The 26,615-nt window shown below is 36.5% G+C and overlaps 1 long non-coding RNA gene and 1 pseudogene across 1 annotated transcript; both read right to left on the bottom strand.

Annotated features, from left to right (window-relative positions):
- LOC128182318 (mucin-2-like) overlaps window positions 1-16,640 on the bottom strand; it is a 42,976-nt pseudogene extending 26,336 nt beyond the window's left edge.
- Window positions 304-4,816, bottom strand: LOC128179852 (uncharacterized). The gene is made up of 2 exons (XR_008243149.1): window positions 4,408-4,816; window positions 304-605 (listed from the first exon to the last, which is right to left on the bottom strand). It is a non-coding gene; the product is annotated as an uncharacterized LOC128179852 (long non-coding RNA).
- Window positions 16,641-26,615: the final 9,975 nt, after the last annotated feature.

The following is a 26,615-nucleotide window of genomic DNA, read 5'->3' as shown; positions in this document are numbered from 1 at the left end:
CAAACACCCAGGTAGGTGGAGACAGAGTTGATTTCCATGAAAAATGTTCAAAATTTGACATGTTTTTTTCCTTTTTTTATGCATATATACCTTAGAAAGGTAGAAATAGGTTGTTTCTTGTTCATTTCAAAAGTAATTATCATAGCAGATGTTATTTCAAAGTCAAATGTACATTTACATATCCTAAATGTAATCTTAATGCAGACAATTGGATGGGGTGGGGTGGGGGTGGGGTGGGGGGGGGGGGGTTCAATTATGTAAACACATCTAAATACCTTTATAAAATAAAAAATAAAGGAAACATAATTGCATACTTTTATTGAAAAACAAATTTTCACAACAATTATGAATTTCTTTAAATAGCCTTAATTTTGTTTTTCATAATTTCTTATCAAACACAAACCACAACATGGGATGATGCTTTCATAAAGTTCCATTATTGTTCATGCATTATCCGATTTAATTTGAATTACCGGTAAAAAGTCTGTAGAACACAAGGAATATGCATGTGGATAGAGGTGACAGGTTAATCTCAAGAGTTGACCCACAAGAATCAACAGGTAAAAGCAATGTGGTGCCATGTCGGAACAAGAGTTCGTTTTGAGCTGAAATAAAAAAAAAAAAAATTAGCTGTTTTTACATACATGTACTAGTAATAGCTGTGTTTACATTAACATATGCATATTATTTCTGGAAAAAATACACTGACCATGCAGTGTAATAAGTATTACATATCCCAATACATGACATAACATTTAGGCAGTACAGGATCAAAAATTTGCATATCAAGTCATAATATAATATTACAAAAAATTCTTAGGTATAGACACTTATTAGATTGAGAGAGAGTTTGAGAGAGAGAGAGAGCTGAGTTTATTTCTTGTAGTGCAACAGTCAAGCATTTCAATTCGAAAATTACAAAGGAATATTACCCATCTGAACAGCGTCAAAGTACATGTATTTCCTTCTGGTATACGATGTTTTATCAATTCTACCGGGTTTTTATTTTGCAAATAAATTTGGCGTGGGTTTTGGTTTCTTTTCTTTTAAATTACATTTTTTAAAAACAATACTATTTGAATAAGCATAAAACATGTATGAGTAAACTTAATGAAGAATTTTTAATAGATTATTTTTCACAGAATGTGTTACATTACATGTATGTCAATCTTTATAAAAGTAGCGTATATTTCGTGCGTCATAAATTGGAAGTTTTAGTAAATATCATTTACTTGCATGGTAGATATATATGTCTAACCCAAATTTTCTTCATAAAGCTACAGCTGTATGTACCACATAATCATATGTTTTGTCACAAGTATACATTTATAAAAAATACCCAAATTCCAACAGTTGAAAGTAACTCGATGAATTTTTCATTCTCTGATAAGTTCATTGTGTTTTGTGCGTGCATATATTATAAGTCTGCTGCAACAGCAGCCAATCAGCGGTAAGCTGAATCCACTAATAAGAAAGTTTGTGGTTTAGGAGCGGGTAAAATTGTTTATGCATAATGTAGCTGACACTGACTTGAATAGATCTGATATATATGTACAAGATGGGAGAAATAATGACAGAACAGACTGGGATTCGAACCTTGCCCTCTGAATCTCTAGTCAAGTGCTCTACCAACTGAGCTACATGTATCTGGCACCGGTATTCAAACCAGTCTGACCGTCACATCCCCCCCCCCCCCCCTTTAAATGATCTTCACCCTCAAAGATCACCCCTGGCTCTTCCCCTGGCAGGAGTTAACCTGTCAGTTCCAGGGGTTGGTTACAACACCAATATTGTATAGGGATGGAACGATCCACCGATGCACCACGGTATTTATTTTGACGTTATTTGATTGTTACATTTACCATTAATACATTACGATACCTATGCGGACTTTTTTTTATTTTCCAAAAATATCTGAGCTTCAAATATCGGCTATTTTTAGTCTGCGCGCCTAATATGAAAGTACAAAGATGGCGGAAAACCTCGTAAAGTTGTCAAACCTGTTAGGAAGCTAAATCTGGAGTGTGGACAACTTTTGGATTACTTGTTAATGAAAAAGTAGTGTATATGAGACTTAAGTAATTTGTAAATTGTGCAACGCTCATTTTAAATATATCAAAATAACTTTGGACATGCGGTAATACATCGACAGATTGAATAAATTTTTAACCCTTATTCATGTTTTCATTTAGTTGCAATGTATCGTGATATGTATCGTATCGCATCTCATGTATAGTGATATGTACTGAATCGGCTATGTACAGAAACGTCCAAGCCTTAATATTGTAACAGGATGGGAGAAATAATGAAGGACCAAACCAGGAATTAAACCTGGTCCCCCTGAATCTCTAGTCAGGTGCTCTACCAACTGAACACTGGTATTTAAACCGGTCTGACCGTCACATATATAAAAAGTTATTTTAAACAATGGTGTTCAATAAAAAATAACACTTGCAACCTTCAGTTTTTGTCTGTAATTAATCAATATTGGCTTGCGATCAGTTATCGTTGAGTACCATTTTTCATCAGTGCATTGTTACGTCATTTTATCAACACATAAAATTATATACGAAAATATGATGTAACATTGCACCAGCGAGAAATGGTCCTTGACAAGAACTGCTGGCATGCCAGTACTGCCAGTAGTCAGATTAAAAAAAGAGAATATAAATGAAAAATTACATTTTAAACATTAACAAGGACAATTCAAGTACATATCAAAACTGCTAAACAAGAAAAATTATGTGAACTGGTAGAGTGGTACGCATAGTTCTAACTTGTAAACTACATGTACAAGTACATGTACCGGTTACCCGTTGGTCTGCTAAACCTCTCTAATGATACATTGATCGGCATCATAAAAATATTAAAGACTTTTTAGTCATGTTTTAACTCTGAAGTCTGAAGTATACAATTTTATTTACTTGATGTTACATGTATGTCTACAGGGTATTTATGTCTACATTTGGAGTCTTCCGCACAAGAATATGATCATATGTTTCTAATTAGACCCTGCTTTGAATTTTGAGTTGAAAATTCACAATCTAATTTTTTTTTAAATAGATAAATTTGGTCATCCTTTCCAGTCACCAATGAACCTCGAGCAAGTCTAAACATCCAGTAAACAATGTAAAAATTACACGTTAGTAAACAAACACCCACACCATAACAAAACATCTAACTCTGTAATTCTTATAAAATTCTTAACCCAGCAGATGTTTAATCATCAAGATATATTTGTAAATTCATACGCGATGGACATATCATAAGAAAATCTATGTACAGTACCAACTACATGTATATTTGTATACTGTATGTATGACTTTCGCCACATGTGGATTTTGTCAATAAATTGAATTGTAATTTACACAAAATTCTGGTAAAAAGGAGAAAAAAACAAGTGAAAGGTACAACATTTGGGATTCAATTCTGTTAAAAGGATTTATATTGTCTGGACTAGAAAAATAACATACATCAGTGACAGTGTGCACGTACTTACATGGGAATCAAGTGAAGTCGTACCCAACCCGACTCGCACCCAAACCAACTCGTACTCAAATGGTCAGGTCGTACCCAAAACTATGTGGTTCACTCGTACCCAAATATTTGAGTACGACTTCACTAGTCAACTTGTACCCATGGGGAAAATATATTTATACTAAGAAAATAAAATACAATAGTTTTCATTCATATGTAATTTTTTAATTTATGTTTTATTTAACTTTAAATAAACTTTGCCTGTTGCTTAATTCATTTGATTACTCAAAAAAATATGCTTTAATTATTAAACAATATCTAATATAGTGATTTACTTACCGTTTTCTTGCAGGAAACACACCTCTCTCGAACTATGTTGATCTTCCAAAAGTGATAAAAATGTGTGTTTCTTCTTATAATTATGAGCAGCATGTTTATTTTGTGCTGACAAACTCATTGGTTGATCGGTTGAACGGAATCACATTAAGCAATTAATTTTAATTTTAATTGATGATAGTTAACCTGCTCATAATCATTCTTTGATCCGTCCGCATTCAAGCACAGAACTATAGTATATTAGATTTTATAACAAATTCTTTTAAATTTTGTTATACAATTCGCATATTAATGTTATCGATAATATACAAAACATAACAACATACAAATAAAAGCCATTCATTTTATATTTTTTCCCCGTGGGTACGAGTTGACTAGTGAAGTCGTACTCAAATATTTGGGTACGAGTGAACCACATAGTTTTGGGTACGACCTTACCCTTTGAGTACGAGTTGGTTTGGGTGCGAGTCGGGTTGGGTACGACTTGACTGTAATTCCTTACATGTACATCTATAGACTAAATGTTAACCAGTTAACATGCTGACATTTTAACCACTATAGACAAGAAACTTTAAAAGGAATAAAAAGCCTCACCTTCTTCAGTAACATCCACATAGATCACACACTTTAATGTCCATCTTTTCCCCTTTATTACTCGTAGCTTATCAACGGCTGATCAATGGAAACATAAACATTCGTCGACATGGTCGACAGAAGTGTGGCTGTCAGAATTTCCTCGTAAACGTTTCACACGAGAATATATCCCTCCTTATACAAATATGTAGTATTGTTCCCTGTGCATGTTCATCTGTTTCACAGTAACTTGAAAATGCATGTGTAAACCGAAAAATGCACAACTTATCTTCTGCATTACGCTCTCTCTTTTCTACAATGCCGTTCGTTACTGTTTACATTCGCGGGTCCGCGACAAACATTGCAAACATTTGTTCTGCGTGGCCGATTAGAACGTGTTAAAAAAGTAGTTGAATTCATAAATGATATAGCCTTGATGAAAAAAAAATGAAGTTGAATCACAACAATTTATCTAAGACGCAACACAACGTAATGCAGTAAATGCCTGGGCCTTAAAACGGCATTTGTTCGCTTGTGTGTCTATGTAGACAAATTAACTCGTTCATGTACGATTCACACATATTTGTTTTATGAAATTTGAAAAAAATAGGGCACAGAACTTTTTAAATTTGATACCAAATGACATTATTTAATATATTAACAATAACTGAATTAATTTTTTTTCATAAAATGATAACGATTTTTGCTATCAGAAAAATACGTGTATGAGCTGCTGACCCCTAATTATAGGGGCCAGCCCTTTTTTCTTAATTTTAAATGAAAGCTCTCGTTATTCTTAACAACTTTTGTTCTATATGTATTAACAAATTATTTTTAGTTAAAAGGTTATTATACAAAAAGCAACAAAATTTCAGACCCCCCAAAACCTTAAACTTTACCGGCAAATAGCTTAAAAACTAAAAAACATTTTGCCAAAATTTTCATGCCAGCAAAACTATAAAATGTTACCAACAATTCTGCTAAATTTCATGCAACTATCTTTTGTAGTTCCCGAGATCAACTCTGGACAAAAGACCCCCCAATTTTCAATTAAAGGGCAATAACTCATAACCGGAAGTGAATTTTAAAAATTTGAAAAAAACGTCCCTAGATATTAACATTGTCTACATACCCTGAAAGTTTCATAACAATCAGACAACAAATGTACGAGAAATGGCCTACACAAAATTTGCGGATAAAAAAAAAAAATAATAATAAGAAACAGTAGAATAACAGAAGGGTTTTCCGTTGAAAAACGGAAAACCCTAATAATAAGAAACAGTAGAATAACAGAAGGGTTTTCCGTTGAAAAACGGAAAACCCTAATAAGAAACAGTAGAATAACAGAAGGGTTTTCCGTTGAAAAACGGAAAACCCTAATAAATCTATTTACATTTAATTTTGTTTAAATGATAAATTACTACAGTATATTGATTAAAATCCATACGATTTTTACACAGAAATTCAAGCAGTATTATAGTAAACACTCATGATTTTATTGGAGGGTTGCATAAATTTTTGCAAAATTCCAACCAAAAAAAAAAAAAAACATAAATTGGGCGAAGCGATGAATAGGGCGAGGTCCACATGTCAGGGGAAAAAAGTATCGACCTAAATTCCGTGAAATACGGTAGTAATAAAAATTCTGTAGAGAGAGGAATAAAAGCATGGTTACATTAATAACCTTTGTGTCCTCGTAATTAATATACTTACCTCTGACTACATCTGTAGTAGCCAGTCTTTCCATCATCATCACACGCACTCTGGCGCATCCGTCATACCAAGTAATACCAAGTCTGTCCTTGGCTGTAGGTCTTGCCATTCATAATACAGATGTCTAAATGAGAGAGAAAGATATCACCACCAATAAAGAAACACACTCTCAAGAGGTGACTTATTTAGAAAAATTTTGAATTCAGTTTTACAGCCTGATGAAAAATCAACTGGATGCACTTACTCTTAGGTGTTGGCATAGGTGTCTGGGGTTGTTTGGTATGGGTTGGGTACCTGTGTGTTGTTAGGTTGTGGGGGGAAGGTGATGCTGCCAGTGATCGGGGGTTTGTTTCCTGTGACCAGATTGAATGAGGGGGCGGGGGTAGGTTGTCTGCACTGCATCATCTTACAGCATGGGTCTGCAGGGTCAGAGACAATCTGGCAGTTGGGTGGTGGGACGACACCATCCATGGATGGGCATCTACAGAAAGGAAGACACAGATCTGACTGTCAAAACATTGGACAAAAAGACCAGTTGGTAAAATCGTTGCTCAAAATTCCCGGCCTCTGACTGAACTGAGAATAATATTTAGTTAATTTAGATTTTTGCACCTGTCCTTGCATCTGTATCTACCAGTCTGCATGTCCAAACATTCACAGGTGTAGAAGCAGCCATCTTTCCAGGTCTTTCCAGCATTGTAAGAGACTCCCTTGTACAAACATCCATCTGTTCAAACCAGAAAAAATGTTTCTGATAGAGCTTTAATATCCTGTATCACTTAATTAATGAACATCACTTATAATGAATTTCATGGAATGAAATCAACTGTTCATTGAAATAAGAAATTCCAGTTTCAATTGATAGGCGTATAATCATCTACATGTACAAATTTACATGTCCCTGAAATTGAGGATTTGACAAAATTCATGTAAGACTGCTGCCATTGTAAATATTGATACCAAAGACTTTCAGGTTTGATAGAAAACAAAGAATCTTTAAAAAGAAATTGGTCACCATATGTTTAAATCAAATATTGAAACTGTTTCAGGAGAAGAAAATTCTCTTACGTCCTCCATTGGGTCCAGATCCATAGTTAATAGCTGTTGGCATGGGCAGAGTGTATGGGGTAGGGGATGGTGTGAGCATTGGGACCTCGCCAGGTTTGGGTGAAGGTGTGGGGGCCACAGTTGGGGGTTTCATCAGCTCTAGGTGGCAGACTGGTTTCTTGCAGCAAGAGTCATCAGGATCTGCCTCCATGGAGCATCCCTCAGTCAGCTGGTACTGTGGACATCTGTTCCAAAAACCAATGTTGTTCTCAAAACACTAGAAACTTCATTAAATACTGTGGTTTCATCAATATTAGTTGGATACCAATTTTCATGGATTTCGTTGTTAAGTTTACCCATGAAAATAAATGTTCATTGAAGTGCACTTTCTACTAACTGTTTGTATTTATAGGATCATTGGCCATGAATTTAAGTATCCTTGAAACTGTGTTTTTCACTTTAACCACGAAAATTGATACCCTTAAATATTAAAGAAACCACAGTACCTAAGATTTTCCACTTAACATACCGGTATTTTTTTTTTTTTTGGGGGGGGGGGGGGGGGGGTGGTTTGTTATACATGTATTACTTTTATGCTGGTTTTTTTTTTTGGGGGGGGTGGGTGGGGTGGGAAGGGGGTGTCTGAAAATGGTAAAACATTCTAAGTTAACTATACTTAAGTAAAATTTAACTGGCATCCAATGCATTAATAAAATTGGTCACATTTACCTGTCGTCACATCGGTAGAATCCTGTTGTTCCATTCTCACAGACCAGGTCACAGCCATCCTTCCAGGACTCGCCTTGTTGGAAGGACACGCCCTTGTACATACAGACAGCTGTCAAAACAATCAATAACATATCAGCACTTCCATCAAATCCACCAAGAAAACAAGTGTACAGAAATATTTTTGGGACCCCCCCCCCTCTATAGTCTCTATATCAATAACATATCAGCATCTCACCATCCAAGATTGATCAAGAAAACTCTAATTTGAAGACAAAAAAAAAATCTGTTCTATTCTCTGACCATTTTTGGCAATATCCAGTCTCTGATTGGAGAAGATGGCATAGTCTTAAAAGTACACTAAAACAGATTTTTAGCAAAGCCCCAGAGGATCTATTCATTATATATTAAATTTTATATCCAATTAGTTTAAAAAACATTTTGAATAGTAAGAGTAATGAAACTGAATTTGCTGTGCTCATGCATTTGTAAAAAGTGTGTATCTGTTACCACGTTTTACTGAAATGCTTCGAAGCATTTGATTGGCTGACCTGGTTTTACTGTAATGCTATGAAGTATTTGATTTGCTCACCTGGAGATCCGTTAATGGTGGTGGGTGTTGGGGCCTTGATGACAATGGGGGACACATTAGGGGGACAGTAAGGCTTCTTACAGCAGGGATCATTAATGTCTTGGACCAGTTGACAGCCTGGGTTCAAGTCTGTGATTCGTGGGCATCTATGGGCCACAAAAGTCATGATATCATATTTATCCATGACCAAATGTGTAAAATAATATGACTCAAAAATGGACTAAACTTGAAAGAATAATCATAGATTACAAATATTTTGGCCTTTAAATCGTAAGTCAAGTCGAACATTTTTAGGCTTTAGAAGGATGTCTTACTTCTCAGTACATTTGTAGACTCCAGTCATTTGATTTTCACATACACAGTCGTAGTCGCAACCATCCTGCCATCTTTGTCCTTGGGTGTAGGATTTACCCTTGTAGATACAAGTGTTGGCTAAAATGGAAAAGCATCATTTATTCTTCAACAAAAAGATTAGTTCTGTGAAAAAGAATGGAGTTCTGTCATAAAAATCAAAGGCCGGAACGGCCACAAAGGCGTCGAGCTGACATTTTCTATTATATAGATTGATAAAATTATATCAATAATTTAAATTTTTGTACTAATAGTCTTATATCAAATAATACATAATTATTAGAATAAAAAAAGTAAATGAATTATGTTTTGCGTTCTTTAAAAACAAAAATCACTATATTTCCATATATAATAGGTTGTGATGCGTTTATAATACAATAACTCATCATAGTTACAAAAATCAAAGAAATTTCAAAGTTAAAAAAAAATTATATTTTCTTTCTGCTTTAAACAGTCTTTGAACAATTTTCAAGGTGAATACATTGATTACATTGTGTCTCTAATTATAATAATAAAACATACTTTTATTTATTTCAATTCCCGTTTGAAACAAGATTACCTATGGTATGGTTGTTTACAAACAAATCCACAACACGTGCTATTTTTTGCTCGACCAAACCGACTGCATTATCGTGTTTATTTATTGCAACAAAATCACTAGATACGTTTATCGCTTACATTCATTTTGGAGGCCGTTCCCGATAACAAATATATTTTCATATCAAATTTTATTTCTATCGGGCACGGTCTCCAGTTAAAATGTAATCGATAAACTAAAATAATATTTAGTAATGTTTACACCTTTTGTATTCATCCGCCATTCTTGAATAGGCAAATTTATACTTATGCAAAGAGTTATCAATAACCAGAGAGGCAAGGTTGGATTTTTTGTACACAATGTAGTTGAATAAATGGAATAAAAATCATGTAATACGTTTAATACTTTAAGGAACTTATTGTTTTGTGCGCATTTAAAAGGCGGTGCAGTGCATGAATTTTTGGACGATTGCCAATCCAGACGATCGCTAGAAGGCTGCCGAGCATTAGCTCGACGCCTTAAAAATAACCAAAATTAAAAATGCAGCTAGAAATTGCCATAAATATATGCTGTTTAAATATATTTCATAATGGGCAAATTATTATTAAAATCCTAGTATAAAACATACATACTGCATAAAAGCTGCCTTTATTGCATGAATATGCTACCATTATAAGCTCTAAACAGAAATGGAGAGAGAAATTACTTATGGACATAGATTGGTTGTGGTGATGGGGTTGGTTGAGGTGTGGTGAACTGTGGCAGAATAGTAAAGCCTGGTGGGTAAGTTCCCTGTGGGTAGGGGGTGTATGGCACCGTCACACCTGGTGGGTATGTTCCTGAGGGGAATGGTGTCAAGAATGGTGGATAGGTTCTTCCTGGAATCAAATAAGGCTGGTTTGGATTATTATCCGTGTATCCTGGTGGATAGGTACCACTTGGATATTGTACTGGTGGGGGTACAGTGCCTGATGGATAGGTTCCACTTGGATAAGGTGTTTGATTTGGCCCACCAGGATATGGTGTCACAGGTGTGACAGTTTGGCGAGAGGATATGGTGTAACATTGGTTGGATAGGTCTGTTCTGGAATGAATGGGCTTTGTGTGGTAGGTTGTGGTTTATAGGGATGGGACGATCCACCGATGCACCGGTGCATCGCAGTATTTATTTTGACAATATTTGGATCGATACATTTACCATTAATACAACGATACCTTACCAAACTTTTTTTTATTTTTCAAAAATATCCGAGCTTCATATATCGGCTATTTTTAGTCCGCACGCCTAATATGAAAGTACAAAGATGGCGAAAAACCTCGTAAGGTTGTCAAATATGGAGTGTGGAAAACTTTTGGAGTACTTGTTTATGAAAAACTAGTGTACACGAGACTAAAGTAATTTGTAAATTGTGCAACGCTCATTATGAATATAACCAAATAACTTTGGACATGCGGTAATACATGGGCAGGTTGAATAAATTTTTAACTTTTATTCATGTTTTCATTTAATTGCAATGTATCGTGATATGTATCGTATCGCATCTCATGTATCGTGATATGTACCGAATCGGCTCAGTACAGTATCGTCCCAGCCCTAGTGGTTTAAAGGTGAATCCTGGTGGATAGGTTCCTCCAACGAAGGGTGTTCCCATTGGGACAGTGCCAACTGGATAGGTGCCATATGGATAAGGTGTCTGATTGGTTGGATATGTGCCACCTGGTCTGAATGTTGATGGTCTGTAATATGGAGGTGGTGTGTAGCTTGGCGGATATGTTCCGCCAACAAAAGGTGTGTATGGAGGCAAAGTGACACAGGTTGGGTAGGTTCCACTTGGATATGGGGTCTTATTAGTTGGGTAGGTCTGCCCTGGCACAAAAGTTGGTGGTGTCTGTCCTGGTCGGAAAGTGAAAGAGGGTGGATATGATCCACCAATGAAGGGAGTGTACTGTACTCGAACAGTGCCTGTAGGGAAAGTTCCGCCAGGGTAGGGTGTCTCTCTGGATGGATAGGGTTCTCCAGGGACCAGAATAGGAGCCTGTGGTTTGGGTGGTGGTGTTTGCCTTGGTATGTATCCTGGAGGATAGGTTCCACCAACAAATGGAGTTGGAGGTGGTACAGTTCCAGTTGGGTAGGTTCCACCAACGTATGGAGTCTTGTTGGTTGGGTAGGTCTGGTAGGGCCTAAATGTGGGCTGAGTGAAATAAGGACCAAAGGTCTGACTGGGTGGATAAGTGCCGCCGACAAATGGAGTGTAAGTCCTTGGGGGTACAGTTCCAGTTGGATAGGTTCCGCCGACAAATGGTGTCTGTCTTGGTGGATAGGTGCCACATGGGATCAGTGGAGCATTTGTAAAGTACACCACAACAGGGCTGTAAGGAACTTGGGTTGTCACTGGGCTGAAACCTGGAGGATAGGTTTCTCCACCTGGATAGATGGTTGGCAGAGGATACGTTACCCTTGTTGGGTATGTTCCACTTGGATATGGAGTCATATTTGTTGGGTATGTCTGCCCTGGTCTGAATGTTGGAATCATTGAAGGATTGGGCATGTAGTTCACTGGATAGGTTGCTCCTGGGTATAGTGTGTAGGTTACGGGAGGAACAGTGGGAACTGTACCGGGTGGGTATGTGCCCCCTGGGTAAGGTGTGCCTGAGGGATAAAGTCTTCCAGGGATCAGGATTGCTGGAGTGGGTCTTGGTGTGTAGACTGTACCACTGGTAAATCCATTATAGTTAGGATTTGGAATGAAGGGTGTAGGTTGTGGGGTGAAGATGGGTCTCAGAGTGGGGCTAGGAGTGGCTTTTCCTCCCTGAATGACCAATGGAGGAGCAGTGTTGTAGTTTCCTGTGGTGGGACACTGGGATCTTACTACAAAGGGGATCTTTGGGATCAGCAATCAGAGTACACTCTGGGGGTGGAGCCTGGAATGTTGGGCACCTGTCAAAAGACAAAACCTTCTAGTAAATTTTCAACACCAGCAAAAAAAGGCAGGTAAAACTAAATTCTGATAAAATCTCAACCTCTTTTGATTCTCATGGAGAGACATACCTTTGGTTGCATCTGTACACGCCAGTGACACAGTCCTCACAGATACAGGAGAAGTCACATCCATCATACCACTGCTGTCCTTGGAGATACTGTTGTCCTTTGTACTCACAAGTACCTATCAACCCGAATGAACGCAAGTTATCACTCGTCTTCTTTTCTCATTTAATTTATATAATGGAAGGGGGAATCTTTTACAGTAACCCTATGTGTAAATCAAACGGAGCAAAAACTACTCTATATACACTATATATACATGTACACAGCTCATATTGATTCACATGATTTTGAATGACTTACATCTAGACTCTGAAGTTGGCTGTGGTTTAGGATTGTATGTCGGCTGTGGGTTGGGGTTGGGGTTAGGGTTGGAGTTGGGGTTGGGTTGTCCTGGAGCAGGGGTCTAAGTTGGGTTGGGGGCAGGTGTTGGCTCAGCACATTCCACAATGTCACAACAGGGGTTGGCAGGGTCCTTGTGAAGTCTGCAGTTTTCAGGTAGATCCATGTATCTTGGGCATCTGTAAGGCAGGGTTTAATTAAAGAAAAATGATCGCATTTATCATGAAATGCAAATATGAATCAAATAAAATTGGCTATAATAGTACCGGTATGTAATTTCTTTATTACACAATGAAGAAGAAAAAAATTTTCTTCAAAAGATACATTGCTTCAAATTCAGATGTGTATACAGGAACAGTGGTGGTAGTATTTTTTCATTTACTACATACATGTAGCAACTTATTTAGGATCACATTTGTATCTTCCATGCTCTGCGTCATAGCAAGTACATGCATAATCACATCCATCGTCCCATTTCTGGCCTTGCATGTAGGTCACACTTTTGTACACACAGAAACCTATTAGAATTGGTAAAAAAAAATCAGTATGAAATAGAAATTCATTTAAAAAAAATAAAAATAAAATCACTTCAAATTTCTGTAAATGTACACATAAAAATCTGTCTTACAAGAGTTATATCCAGGGTGAGAACAGTGGTTGAATTGTCTTTAATATCGATATCATTACCAAGGCATGGCCAAACAAATTCTCAACAAACAAGGAGACCAAAAAGTTGATAACGTACCAACTGGTTTTGGTGATGGGGCTGGCTGTCCGGGCACTGAGCTAGGTGTGGGCAGATTGACCTTTCCTGTGAAGGGTATGGGCTGAATAGTGGGCACTGGGTTAGTCTGACCGGGGGCTGGTGTGGGCTGTGGGCAGACTTCCACCAGACAGCAGGAGTCCCTAGGATCAGTCTTCATTGTGCAGCCTGGGGTAACACTGGTGACTGTTGGGCACCTAAAGAATAAATAAAAATACTCAGTTTTGATAGATTTTTAAGAAGCAAATATCCCCTTTTTTTCTTTAAAGTTTATATCATTCTGTTTATAAATGCTCTGAAAAGTGAGATCATAAAATGAGTAAATCTAACTCCAAAGTTCCTTGAAAAGGGACTCAATTAATGTTTAATCTATCATGTCTATATTGTATTAAAGTTCAGAGGGTAGAATTCATTATCATGGTCTCCTGAGCTAAACAATTTGACAACAGTCTTTCTTCCGACTCACCTCTGGTTACAGGTGTAGATTCCATGGCTCGAGTCGTCACAGCGACATTTGTAGCTGCAGCCATCTTCCCAGGTCTGTCCCTGGAGATACTGGGCATTTTTGTACACACAGTATTCTGAAATTGTCAAAAGAACAAAATATGTACATTCTTAGTACACAGAGTATTTTGAAAATCGTCAAAAGAGAGAAATATTTACATCCTTTCTACACACAGTATTCTAAACATTGTTGTAAGAGAAAAACAGGACATCTCATTGTAAAAATTTGCCAAATGTTTATCATTTTCAATTCTTTGTACTGCAAGATTTTACATTCTAATTTTTTTCCATCTCAAATTATTCAAAACTTTTGTGAATGCAAATTTCCTTGCTTTTGAAGTTGGATGGTCACTGATGACTTACGTTGTTTTGGTGGGAGGGTCTGAGGCAGAGCGGGGTTTGGCGTAGTTGTTCCGGTTCCCTGAATTACACCAGGGTGAGCGGAGATGGTACAGTCTGGTTTCTTACAGCAGGGGTTGGCAAAGTCGTTGACTATACGGCAAACATCTGGGAGATTGGTGTACACTGGACATCTGTTGTACAGCAAATATCAAATATGATGCTTACGAGGGTTGTTCGGAAATTATTGAGACAAATCGATTATTTTCTTTTCTAAGTGACGAATTTTGGTGAAAATTAACATAGACACTGAAGAAACACCAACAAATAATAAAACAAAGTAATATTTAAAGAATATTTAATATTTTGTTTACGATAGTAGATAAACAAGTCGGTGGTCGGGGTACCTGGCGCAGCCATGAACTCGGAGATTAAACAACTTAAACATCTACTTTATAAGTGTCCGTAGAATTACACTTAATGATAAAAGAAATCAAATTAAATATGTTCATCTTGCTATTCTTTGCGACAAACTGTTGATTAAGTTTCACTGGTGTTCGAGTTGAAATACGGATATGGTACACATATATTTACCAAACAATAAAAATCTGACAACTACTTTACATTGAATTTTGACGTCAAGGCGGCGCAACGAAAACCATTAAACTGGTGGAAATCTCAGAAGAAGACCTTTTAAAGCCACGCAATTGCGTAAACAATCTATACGATGACAAGACAAGGTATAGAACTTCAGTTCATCATATTTTTTTTCACTGATTGTTTAACTAGAATTAGGCCAAAGGGATTAATTAACAACTTTTGACACACTAACTGTTGTCAACAGTTCTAAAATATGTAAAAAATTTCTGCAGGAGACATTCTCAGTAATTACACTTTCGGGAAAAATAACTCGATTTTCTCTCTAAAAAAACCAAGAATGAGAGAAAATGTAAATGATGACATCTTGAAATTAAAACAAAAGATGAGAAATAAAGAAAAATTCTTATTTCAGTTCGTTTGTAAGGTGTTTAAAACCTTGGAGCAAGAAGAAGCGTTAAAATGACGTCGAGAAAAGTTTGCGGTTGCGCCGGGTTACAGGACGAAAGCACGTTGGTCAGCTTTCTAGGAATGATCTATTCATGCCATGAACAAGAAACTTTTCATATTGATAAACTCTATCCTGATTTACGTTTTGGTAAAATTTCAAGAGTTTATCTTTTTTACTAAAAGAATAAGAGAAAATGTCTCAATAATTTCCGAACAACCCTCGTATAATGTTCAATATTAACAAAATGTATTCAAAAGATTATAAGTTTAAACAAGATATCTGTGAGCCAATGCTCACTAGTGATACCCCCGCTCTGATGTGAATATGCAAAATAAGCAAAGTCGACATTTAACAGAAAGCTGGCATCAAATTGGTACAGAAATATATCCCACAATATGGCATGCCTTAACAAACAGTGTGTTAAAATTTCAAGCATCTGCAATAAATAGCTGCTGAGAAATCTTTGAGGAAAATTTGTTTGAAAGTTTTGGCTAAAATAAACAAAGTACTCATTAAACAGAAAGTTGACGTCCGATTGGTACAAAAATACATCCCATGATATAGCATGCCTATGACAAATATTGTGTAAACATTTCAAGCATCTGCGATAAATAGTTGCTGAGAAATCTTTGAGGAAAATTTGTTTGAAAATTTTGGTTAAAAAATAAGCAAAACTGTCATTTAACAGGAAGTTGATGTCCGATTGGTACAAAAATATATCCAACGATATGGTATACCTTAACAAACACTGTGTAAAAATTTTTGTTACGGACGGACAGACAGATGGACGGACGGACAGACCGACAAGGTGATTCCTATATACCCCCCCAAACTTTGTTTGCGGGGGGTATAATTAGCTATAAGCAGTGGGATCGTGACTCCGTAAACTCAGAAATGTTACGAAGGAGTGAGTGTAGGACTAAATTTAAACTACTCTACAATTAAAACAAGCTTTGTTTAGGTTTACATGTATTTCCTTTAATAAAAATGAACACTCTTCGAACCCGATTGGTTATTATTAAAACCTATATTGTTAAAACTACATGTAGCCCTTGTGCGCTTTATGTCGTAGGTTGATTGTTTTAATCCTTCAGACGGGCGCCTCAAATTTTGTCAAGATTTATAAGTTTATTTCTTGGAGGAGCAAAAATAATGGTTAATTGGAATGAAATCCTTTAATAAACAGTCGATAGAGTGATAGTGCGTTGAAACGATGACGATAGCGCGATAAACAACTTACAATGACATGATAGAGCATTGCGTCGTCGCTATCGCACTTTCGCGTCATCCCTATCGCACCATCGAGTTATCACTATCACACCATCGCGTTATCGCTATTGTACCATCGCGTCATCACTATTGCACCATCGCGTCATCACTATCGCACCATTGATCCTCACTATCACATCATCGCCTTATCGCTTTCGCACCATCACGTCAACGCTATCGCACCATCGCGTCATCACTATTGCACCATTGCGTCATTACTATTGCACCATCGCGTTATTGCTATAGCACCATCGCGTCATCACTATTGCACCATCGTGTTGTCGCTATCGTACCATCGCTTCATCGCGCTACCTCTGCATCGTGCCATCGGACCTAATGAACTTGGGGCAAGTTCATGACACACACTCAGGTCGTAAGAGAACTTTCAGTGTTTCTCCATAAGTATAAGTATTGACAAGACACAAATGATGCACAGAGAGTTATGGACAAGATAATTCCTATAACTCCCTTCTCCCCCCCCCCCCAAAAAAAAAAACTTTGTTTAGGGGGTGGGGTGGGCTTTTAAATAATGTCTAGGAATTGTTGTGTTCATCAAAGTATCACTGTGGCTTACTTATCATTAAATATCACTGTGGCTTACTTATCATTAAAGCTAAAATACGGTATCATTGGTAAGTTAATGTTATTCAGGGTCTGGTTGGGATTAATTGTTCATTAAGTACAGGTACATTCTTGTATTAATAAGATTTATTTCATTTGGAAAATTAAAATTCATGGGTGAATGAATCATTAAACAGAGCTCATTTCAGGTTTATTGTGTTCGTTAGGGTATCAATGAAATTTGGTTGGGATAACAATGGGTCCACTGGGAAATCAATCAGTAAAAAAACGCTGCGTAGTTGAAATTTCATTAATTTGTGTAACATGTTGGTACATAAAATTCATAAAGTGTAACAATTATGAACATACTTAGTATCATTGGGGTATTTCAAAGTTCATTGGGGTATCATTGGGGTTCATTGGGGTATCATTGGGGTTCATTGGGCTTTGAACTCACAACCTCTAGAACCTACGCTCCTGGCAGAGAGTGGCCACGGCTCTAACCACTAAGACATCTAAACATATATATACATATACAAGTAAATTTCAATCATTTTAAAAATCATCATAAAAAAATATTTTTTATTGGAACTCTTTATTATGAGAAGATACAGAAAAGAAGCTCGAGGAACATGTCGTCTGACCTTTAATCTACTTTATCCAAGATTGCTTTCAATAAAGTTATAGCTTTCGTAGGCAAGTGGTTTTTAGAAAAAGATTTTTTAATATTTTCTTATGTAAAGTTTGTCCCCCTGCCCCACCCCCCAACATTGTGACCCCATCCTACCTGCGGGGATCATAATTTGAACAAACTTGAATCTACCTTACCACCCAAGTTTCAGCTTTTCTGGCCGAATGGTTTTTGAGAAGAAGATTTTAAAAGATTTACACTATATATTCTATGTAAAAGTTCGACCCCCTCCCCCATTGTGGCTCCACCCTACCCCGGGGGTCATGATTTTTACAAATTTGTATCTATACTACATATTAAGGATGCTTCCACACAAGTTTCAGCTTTCCTGACTGATTGGTTTCTAAGAAGTAGTGATGGGAGTCGGTGAGATTTTCATAATCGATAATCGGTTTCCCGCAACTAATAAATAATCCATTATAATCAGACATTTTTATATTTTATAGTGTAGTGCTAAATAAATGTAAATAAACAAGTTACAATGAACAGACTCATTACTAGGCTTTCGTAATTTGATTTACTTAGTATTTTAAGCGATAAAAAAACTATATTCAAAAGATTTTCCTTTGTAGGCAGTCCGACTTTAATTTTCTATAAACCAAAATGCGTCCAAATTCTAGAATGTGCTATATTTCCCGAGTAAGAATATCGAGCTTTCAGCTCAGTTGAGCTAAAAAATTGCAAAAGTAACCCTCCCTTTTTACATAAGAGCACAAGAACCCACAGGCACTTACTACACTATATAAACATAAGTAATCACAGATTACAAAGCTCACCGAGACGAGGCATCACCTTATGAGGCATCACCTGTTTGAGACCACCTTTATCATATTACACTACAGCCAACGCGGATCCCGTATTTTCCCGCAACACCGTGATGGTGTTTTAATCTTTTCCGCGATACACCGTCGCGGTATTGTCATCGCAGTGATCGCAGGGTCACGATTTTACCGCGATGGTGTAAGACACCGTAACAGGCGTGTTATCTGTATTAGGGATTAAACCAAGAAGGAGAAAACAAGCGGTTTTAACTATTGTTAGAATTTAGATATAAATATTATAAGAAGAAAATTCATTATTCTCTTTGAATTGTTTTTAACAAAAACTTCGAGAAAACTATTGCTACATGTATTTTGTTAATGTTGTTCAAGAGTCCCAAACATAGCAATGTATTACAAAATCATGCATATACGTGTACTTGAAATTTAGTTATATTTTAAAGTATTATTTTTTGCATATGATGAGTTGAAAATATGCCACATATTTAAAGAAGACAAATATTCCGCGATGTACTATTATAAGGTCGCTACCGTAGGCATCAACGCAACGTGTATGTTTTCCCTCAATCTTACTCTTATTTAACGCATTAAATATTTTCCGGCCTCTCTCTCTCTCTCTCTCTCGCTCGTTTTGAATAAATACGATTATATGTACATTTAGGACGATCGGTGTTAATTATAGTCTAGGCAACGGTATGGTCAATCATGGACAATTATCACCTTGCAGGACAAGTGTTACCTGAAGAAATTCCCGTAACACGGGTCCCGCGTCTAATGCCTTGAGCCATTTAAATGACAAAGTAGGTGTTAAACTTAGGTAACGCTTGCATATTATTATATATACGGGTGTGTATAACTATTACATAACACTTCCTGTCTGTGACAGCGCCCGTGCTCTGACCACGTGCCGTGAGAAGTTGAGACAACTCTCTCTCTCTCTCTCTCTCTCTCTCTCTCTCTCTCTCTCTCTCTCTCTCTCCAAAATCAAAATATATAAAATTCTAAGAAAATTGAAATTTAAAACTTTCTTAATTTTTACATGGCTAGAGGAATAAATGATATACCACATATCGCGAAAAGAAGATTTTTTGTACTTATGCACACAAACACACATCTTTGTTCATTTGATTCCCATAATGATTCAAAACTTACATTCATTCAAACAATCACATTTTTACCATTTTAAAAAGTACAAATACTAGATGTGTATATAAAATTTACTTTAGCTGTGTTTTCAATTACTCTCTCCATTCCTGATTAACCCTGATTATAGTCTGTTCGTTAATTGTATTTCAATCGAGTGTACGGTATATCATTAAAAGGTAATTTTATGGATGTATTTTGTAAATACTGTGTTATGAATACGCAGAATAAGTTCCTTTAATTTAAATTAAAAACAAATTTTCATTTGTTTGAAATTAAATTATTCTATCAAGAAAATTTTGCTGTTTGAAAGAACGGACTATTACTTCAATTTAGCGGACCCCTAGTCACACTAATTGCTGCCGGTCACCCACCCCAAAATTCTATATACACATACGTAATGTTACGCAATTTACCCCCCTCTGTTGGTCAACTGACACTGCGAAATTTTAACATGTGATGGATACCCCAGAATAAATGATAATTCATATTTTTAAATCCCGGGTTTTGAACGACAAACATATAAATATTGGGCGACCCACTGAACATCATACTTTTGCTAGATCGGATAGGAAAGTCAATTTTTAAATACACACGATTTTAACATTAGCATTTTCGTAAACTGATTGAACCTTTTTTTTATTTAAAAACGTTTGATAAACAAGTTATACAACTTATATTTATATCTTTCTTGGCACGGATGTTAACGCGAGGAGGTCATCGATGTGGAAGAAAGCCGGAGTGCCCGGAGAAAACCCACATGTCCAAGCGGGCAACCAGCATGTCTATTCAACTAATGTCGATCGCAGGGATAGAACTCGGGTTGCAGCGGTGATAAACGAGTGCACTTTAAAACATTCTAGACTATATCTACATGTATTTTGTTATTCATTAAACGAATTGTATTTAAGAGAAATGACCAAGTGTAAGGTATGTTTTAAAGGTAAGAATTAAATATGAAAGATTGTAAATGAAACGCTAATTAGTATCCCTTTCTCGAGGCGAAATAAGATATTTTGGTGAAGTGTTTATAACCGGGTATATAATTATCAATCAAATTAATTTATAACCAAGAATTGTCAGCGATGAACGTGCAAAGATTAATTTATATGTAAGGCCATCGAGTAAACAAAATAGTATACAAAATTCTGTATTAGCATAATTACACCTTCTTTTTATTTCTCCCACTTTTTAAAAATAATAATAAATTGTAACAATCAGCTCCTTTTATAAAATAACGGAATATAAATTAATATTCATTAAATCTCTCAATCATATTTCCCGTATGAGAAGATATTGGGGGAGGTAACTCGCGTTAAAAAACAACAATAGTTTTCACCTGGGACTGGTTTCACAGTACCGCGACGGTGTGGCCAAGGTGAGAAGCCGTACTGCTAGGATGCGCGGTTTTACCTGAGCTACCTGTGCTAAACCGCGATCAATTTCATACCACGAGGACTCGCGGTAAATACGCAAACCGCGTTGGCCGTAGTGTATATGAAAACTATCTTAGATATTGTTTTGATACTGTATACTATTGTATATCATATGTTAAAAAATTGTATGATTATCATATGTATTTGATCACATGATACAATATCATACTATATATACAATATAGAATTATATGATATAATATCATATCACAGTATTGAAACATATGATATTATAACGTATATAACTGCATTATATTATCAAACCTGCTTTTGTTGGCTTTTATTCCGATAATGTCACGAAACACGCCATTGTTGTGAAACTTTTAAATCATGATTACTCAAATCCTTTCCTTAGGCAGAGTTATCAGTACTCACTTATGCAATGCCAGAGCTGAAGGATTTCTCAGAACAGTTAATTTTCCCCATTGCCATATGGAGTCATTATCAACTATCCCCTTTGTTGAAATTCTGTGCAAAACTCTCTCTGTAAACAGGCATTAAACCAAAGCTAAGGTCCAGAGTACAACAAAATATATTATTATACTGTAACAAATGATCGGGTTTGTGGTTCTGATAATTTTTATATCATGCGGGTGTTATCTTTGATGCTTATGGCATTGTGCGAGGGTAGTCCGGATGACACTTAGTATATATAAGAGCACACTCGAGAGAAGAGCTGATTCTGTGTTCGGCTATCAAAGAAGTAGGTACGTTAATACGACTACACAGTGTTAGTATTGGGTTCATCTTTAAATTGAGCGTTTAATATTTCATCATATCTTATTAAATGAGTTTACCAGGCTGCAGCTTGTGTCAGCTGCAGGGATACAGCCCTGTACATATGATATAGGCATAGAGCCAAGAGACAGATCTCGCAGCTAGGTCTCAAAGCCGAGACCTGTGCCTCGGATAGAGCCCCAGGTTATAACCCACAGATCATCAAGCCCCATCCTTTTTTTAATAATTTGTGAATTATTTGTTTTGCATGCTTAAGGATAAGTCATCCTTACAATTACATTACATTACCAGCAATGTTATTTTTTACAATCCTATCATATCGTATCGTGTATCAATCCTAACATATCGTATCATGTATTAATCCTATCCTATCGTGCGTGTATACTGTTCTATCGTGCGTTAATTCTATCCTATCGTGCGTGTATACTTTTCTATCGTGCGTTAATCCTATCCTATCGTGCGTTAATCCTATCAGGTTTATCGTTTAATTTCAACAATTCTTCCGTTTATCCTATCGTGTTAATCGTTTCTTGCCATTTCATAAGCAAGTAAATTTATTACTAAGTTGCAAATCGTTCGGTGCGCCAGATACGAATATTATCGAACAAGAATTGTAAAATCCTATCCAACATTCCGTCAGGATACTAATTTTTAAATTTTTTAGATCAAAATTAACCAATAATATATCTAAATCATATCTGTTAACATTGAAAATGAAAAACGAAGTTCTTAGGAACAAGGTAACATATTTACCTGTATATGGAATATATTAAATTGTACGCAGAGTGTATACCTGCGTAAACATTAACTTTTATGCAATATAATTTTGTTGCATCATATTTTACAGAAACAAAACTATTTTTGATATAATTTATATTTAATTAAAATCCGAGTTGTATTTTGAACCCGTTATTTTCCGTGTGATATTTGATTTCAGGCTGAAATGTTCTCGACAATCAGCTAGGGTGTGTGATAATGAAAACAATGTTAACAAATTGTACGCAGAATGTGTATCTGCGTAAATATTTATTTAACTTGTCTGTAATAATTCGTTTTTAATGCATCATTTTCTTATACAGAAAGAAATGTAGTTATGATAGATTTTATATTTTCTTTATACAAGAGTTGGATTTATATGATTAAACCTGCTATTTTCCGAGTGATTTAATCTAGGGCTGAAATATTCGTGGCGATCGGCTAGGGTGTTCGGTAATGAAAATAATTTCATTAATACAGAAATACAATACAGAAAATTTATTGATCATTAAAGCTCATAATTTTAGTTGAAAAAAAATTAACTGCAGGTCATTTTTATACATTCTATAAATGATGCAATGATGATTAACAACTCGGCAATTGCTACTAAAAAGAAATTCCACGTAAATCTTTATTTGTACGTGTTCTCTCTCAAAATCTGCCATTATCAGTTTGTTCGTAAATATCGTTTAAAGCGATCATACATTGATCATGAACATCGTACTTAACTTATCCTTTTCTATCATGTATCAATCCTATCATATCGTGCGTGTATACTGTTCTATCGTGCGTTAATCCTATCCTTTCGTGTGTGTATACTGTTCTATCGTACGTTAATGCTATTCTATCGTGCATGAATCCTATCCTATCGTTTATCTTGTAAAAAATAATGTTGCGGGTACTGTATATCTGTATATATTGACTCGTAATTTTTGTGATAATTTCATGCCGGTATTCATATATAATTATTAACTAAACACATTCCCCAGCCTGGTCTCAATCACCGAACCCAAAACACGTTACAAAATTGGTGGCAGCGTCAGAATTTTGATCAGTCAATTGTTTTCTACAAATTGTTATTATAAAAATATTACTTATTAGGTTCCGCCTCGCCTTCTATGGACTTTACCGACCCCACAAATTTCTGTAAACAGTCAGTAACAAACCTAATAAGTGTTTTGTTTTGTCAAGGAACTACAGTTTGATATGTAAACAAACAAAAGATAATATATAACGATTAAATTCATAGCTTAATTCTCTAATTTTTTACCTTTCTAATCAGTTGTTTGTGCAAACCTCGAAGCTATTGTAGGATCATAATATTACGTCACAGGCAAAGGGGGGTCAAAGAAATTTATGAGGCAATCACGTGACGCGATTCATCCGATGACGTCGAGACATTCTAGTCTGAGGCAAAACAATATTTAACTATGATGCCGGTATTCATATAATTATAATTATTAACTAAACACATTCCTCAGCCTGGTCTCAATCATCGAACCCAAAACACGTTACAAAATTGGTGGCAGCATCGGAATTTTGATCAGTCAATTGTTTTCTACAAATTGTTGTTATAATAATATTTAATTATGAGTGTGCGCAATTTACACGCCGATGTAGAGTTTTTAGAGCGGGAAATAAATTGGCTCAGTAGAGAGATACATGACCCTCTACGGGTTATGAATTCTCCAGGCCTCCAGAGACCCAGACCAGGCATAAGTACCAGTACCCCGTAAGTGAGACGGAGAAACAGTGTGAGTGGCTATGTGTCTGGAGATGTGTGGATGTGTGATGAGGCTGAGGATCCTGTACCTAGTAACCGGCCGCCAGTGCAGAGCAATGCAAACCCAAGAACAAGTAATACGAACCCTGGATCGGTCCAATCTCGGAACTGTGAAACCTGCAACATATGACGGATCTGGTTTATGGAATGATTATCTGTCCCATTTTGAATCAGTCTGTCTTTTAAATGAATGGTCAGAGACTGAGAAAGGGCTATATTTGGCTGCATCCCTGAGGGGACTAGCACAAGGTGTTAGGAAATCAGCCCAGAGACGAGAGACAGAACTATAGGAAATTAGTGAAGGCCTTGCAAGATAGATTCGCCCCTATGAATCAAACTGAGCTATACAGAGCACAGCTGAGGGAGACAAAAGGGTTCTGAAAGTTTACCGGAGATGGGACAGGACATAAGGAGGCTCGTGAATTTAGCTTACCCAACAGCCCCCAATGATGTTTGGGAAATACTAGCTACTGAACAGTTCTTAGATGGGCTACATAACTCAGAAATCCATCTTAAGATAAAGCAGGCTAGACCCATAAACTTGAATGACGCAATACAGAGAGCTGTTGAGCTGGAAGCATATTATAGGGCAGAGAATCGCCACACAGATACTGTCCGGACAATGAGTGAAAATACTGAAGACTCGTACAAAACTTCAAAACTCGACAATTTTATTGAGACCGTCGAGAAAAACATGCTGTCGCTACAGCGCGATATGAGAGATTTGAAACAATGGAAGTTTCAGTCTCAAAGCCAGAGACGCATGCCTCGCCCAGAGACATATGCAAGGGATAGGGACCGGACGAGGAAATGTTATAGATGTGGATTCGACAAGCATCTGAGAAAAGACTGACCACAATTGAATAATGGATCTGATGACAAATTAATACATGTACAAGTTAATAGTACAAGAGAAACGAATCACAAAACTGATAAAAGTTTCCCAAAAAACCTATGTTCGGGTGATCAGTATTCAAGAGTAGTACACTCTATAAATGAATAAGGGGTTTAAGTCACTGCTCGCATACATGGGATGGATGCTTACCTATAGGTTGATACAGGTGCTACTGTATCATTGCTATCCCTGATTTGTTATGAGAACATTACAAGGGATGCAAATCAGGCGTTGACTGAGGTAGAAAGAGATGTACTATCAGCTACTGGCTCAGTACTAGGAGTGCTTGGGCGAACTCCAGTAGATTTTACATTGAATGGCATTGCCCTACAGCAGGAAATGAATGTAGCAGACTTGACAGCAGATGGGATACTTGGACTAGATTTCCTGGTGAGGCAAGAGGCCGTCATTAACATGAGGATGCTTCAGATATCAATATCTGGTATCAAACACCCAATTCAGCTTGAAGGGTCTGCGAGCTCTTATAAGGTGGCCATTATTCACCGATTGACTGTACCGCCTAGATCAGAACTGTTAGTTGAACCTGGCAAATATGTGCAAGTTCTGATGGAGGACTTCCAACCAAAGCTGGACTGATAGAACCCTCTGAAAAGTTTCAGAATTCATGTATGCTGGCTAAAACACTTGTCCGTAGACAGGACACTATTCCACTCCGTATCATGAATATTTCGGATGATAGCATTTAAGACCATCTGCACAACAAGCAAATTCATCATAGTCAGATCGACCCTTTTTCGTATAATGTCATGGCTGCTTTAAACAAAGAACCTCGTTTTAGAAGTATGGAATACGAGTCTAGGTAAAATGGGTATGCAAACCCGGGCCGTGGCAAAATAAAAGCCAAGGCAGATCGACAATCGTCAATTCCAAATACGCATTATTTTGCAGCAATATTTACAGCGAATACAAATATACTACTCCATCAAATATCCTGAAATTTTAATGAGATTGGCAGATTAATAACTGCCAATCTTTGTTTTGCCCAGACCACGTCTTGCCTACCCATTTTACCGGATGCCGGATTACCGGATGCTGAACCCGAAGCTATTAAACTGATTGAAACACGCATTTCCTTTATTATTATTTTCGTAATAACTCAGATTTGAAACAGAATTAGCACTTAATTTTTGCAATTTATATTTTCCTTCCCA

This window comes from Crassostrea angulata, chromosome 4, assembly GCF_025612915.1.
Source record: "Crassostrea angulata isolate pt1a10 chromosome 4, ASM2561291v2, whole genome shotgun sequence".
Classification (NCBI taxonomy): domain Eukaryota; kingdom Metazoa; phylum Mollusca; class Bivalvia; order Ostreida; family Ostreidae; genus Magallana; species Magallana angulata.
Note: the sequence above shows the minus strand (reverse complement) of the source record. Positions and strands in the feature narration are given on the sequence as shown.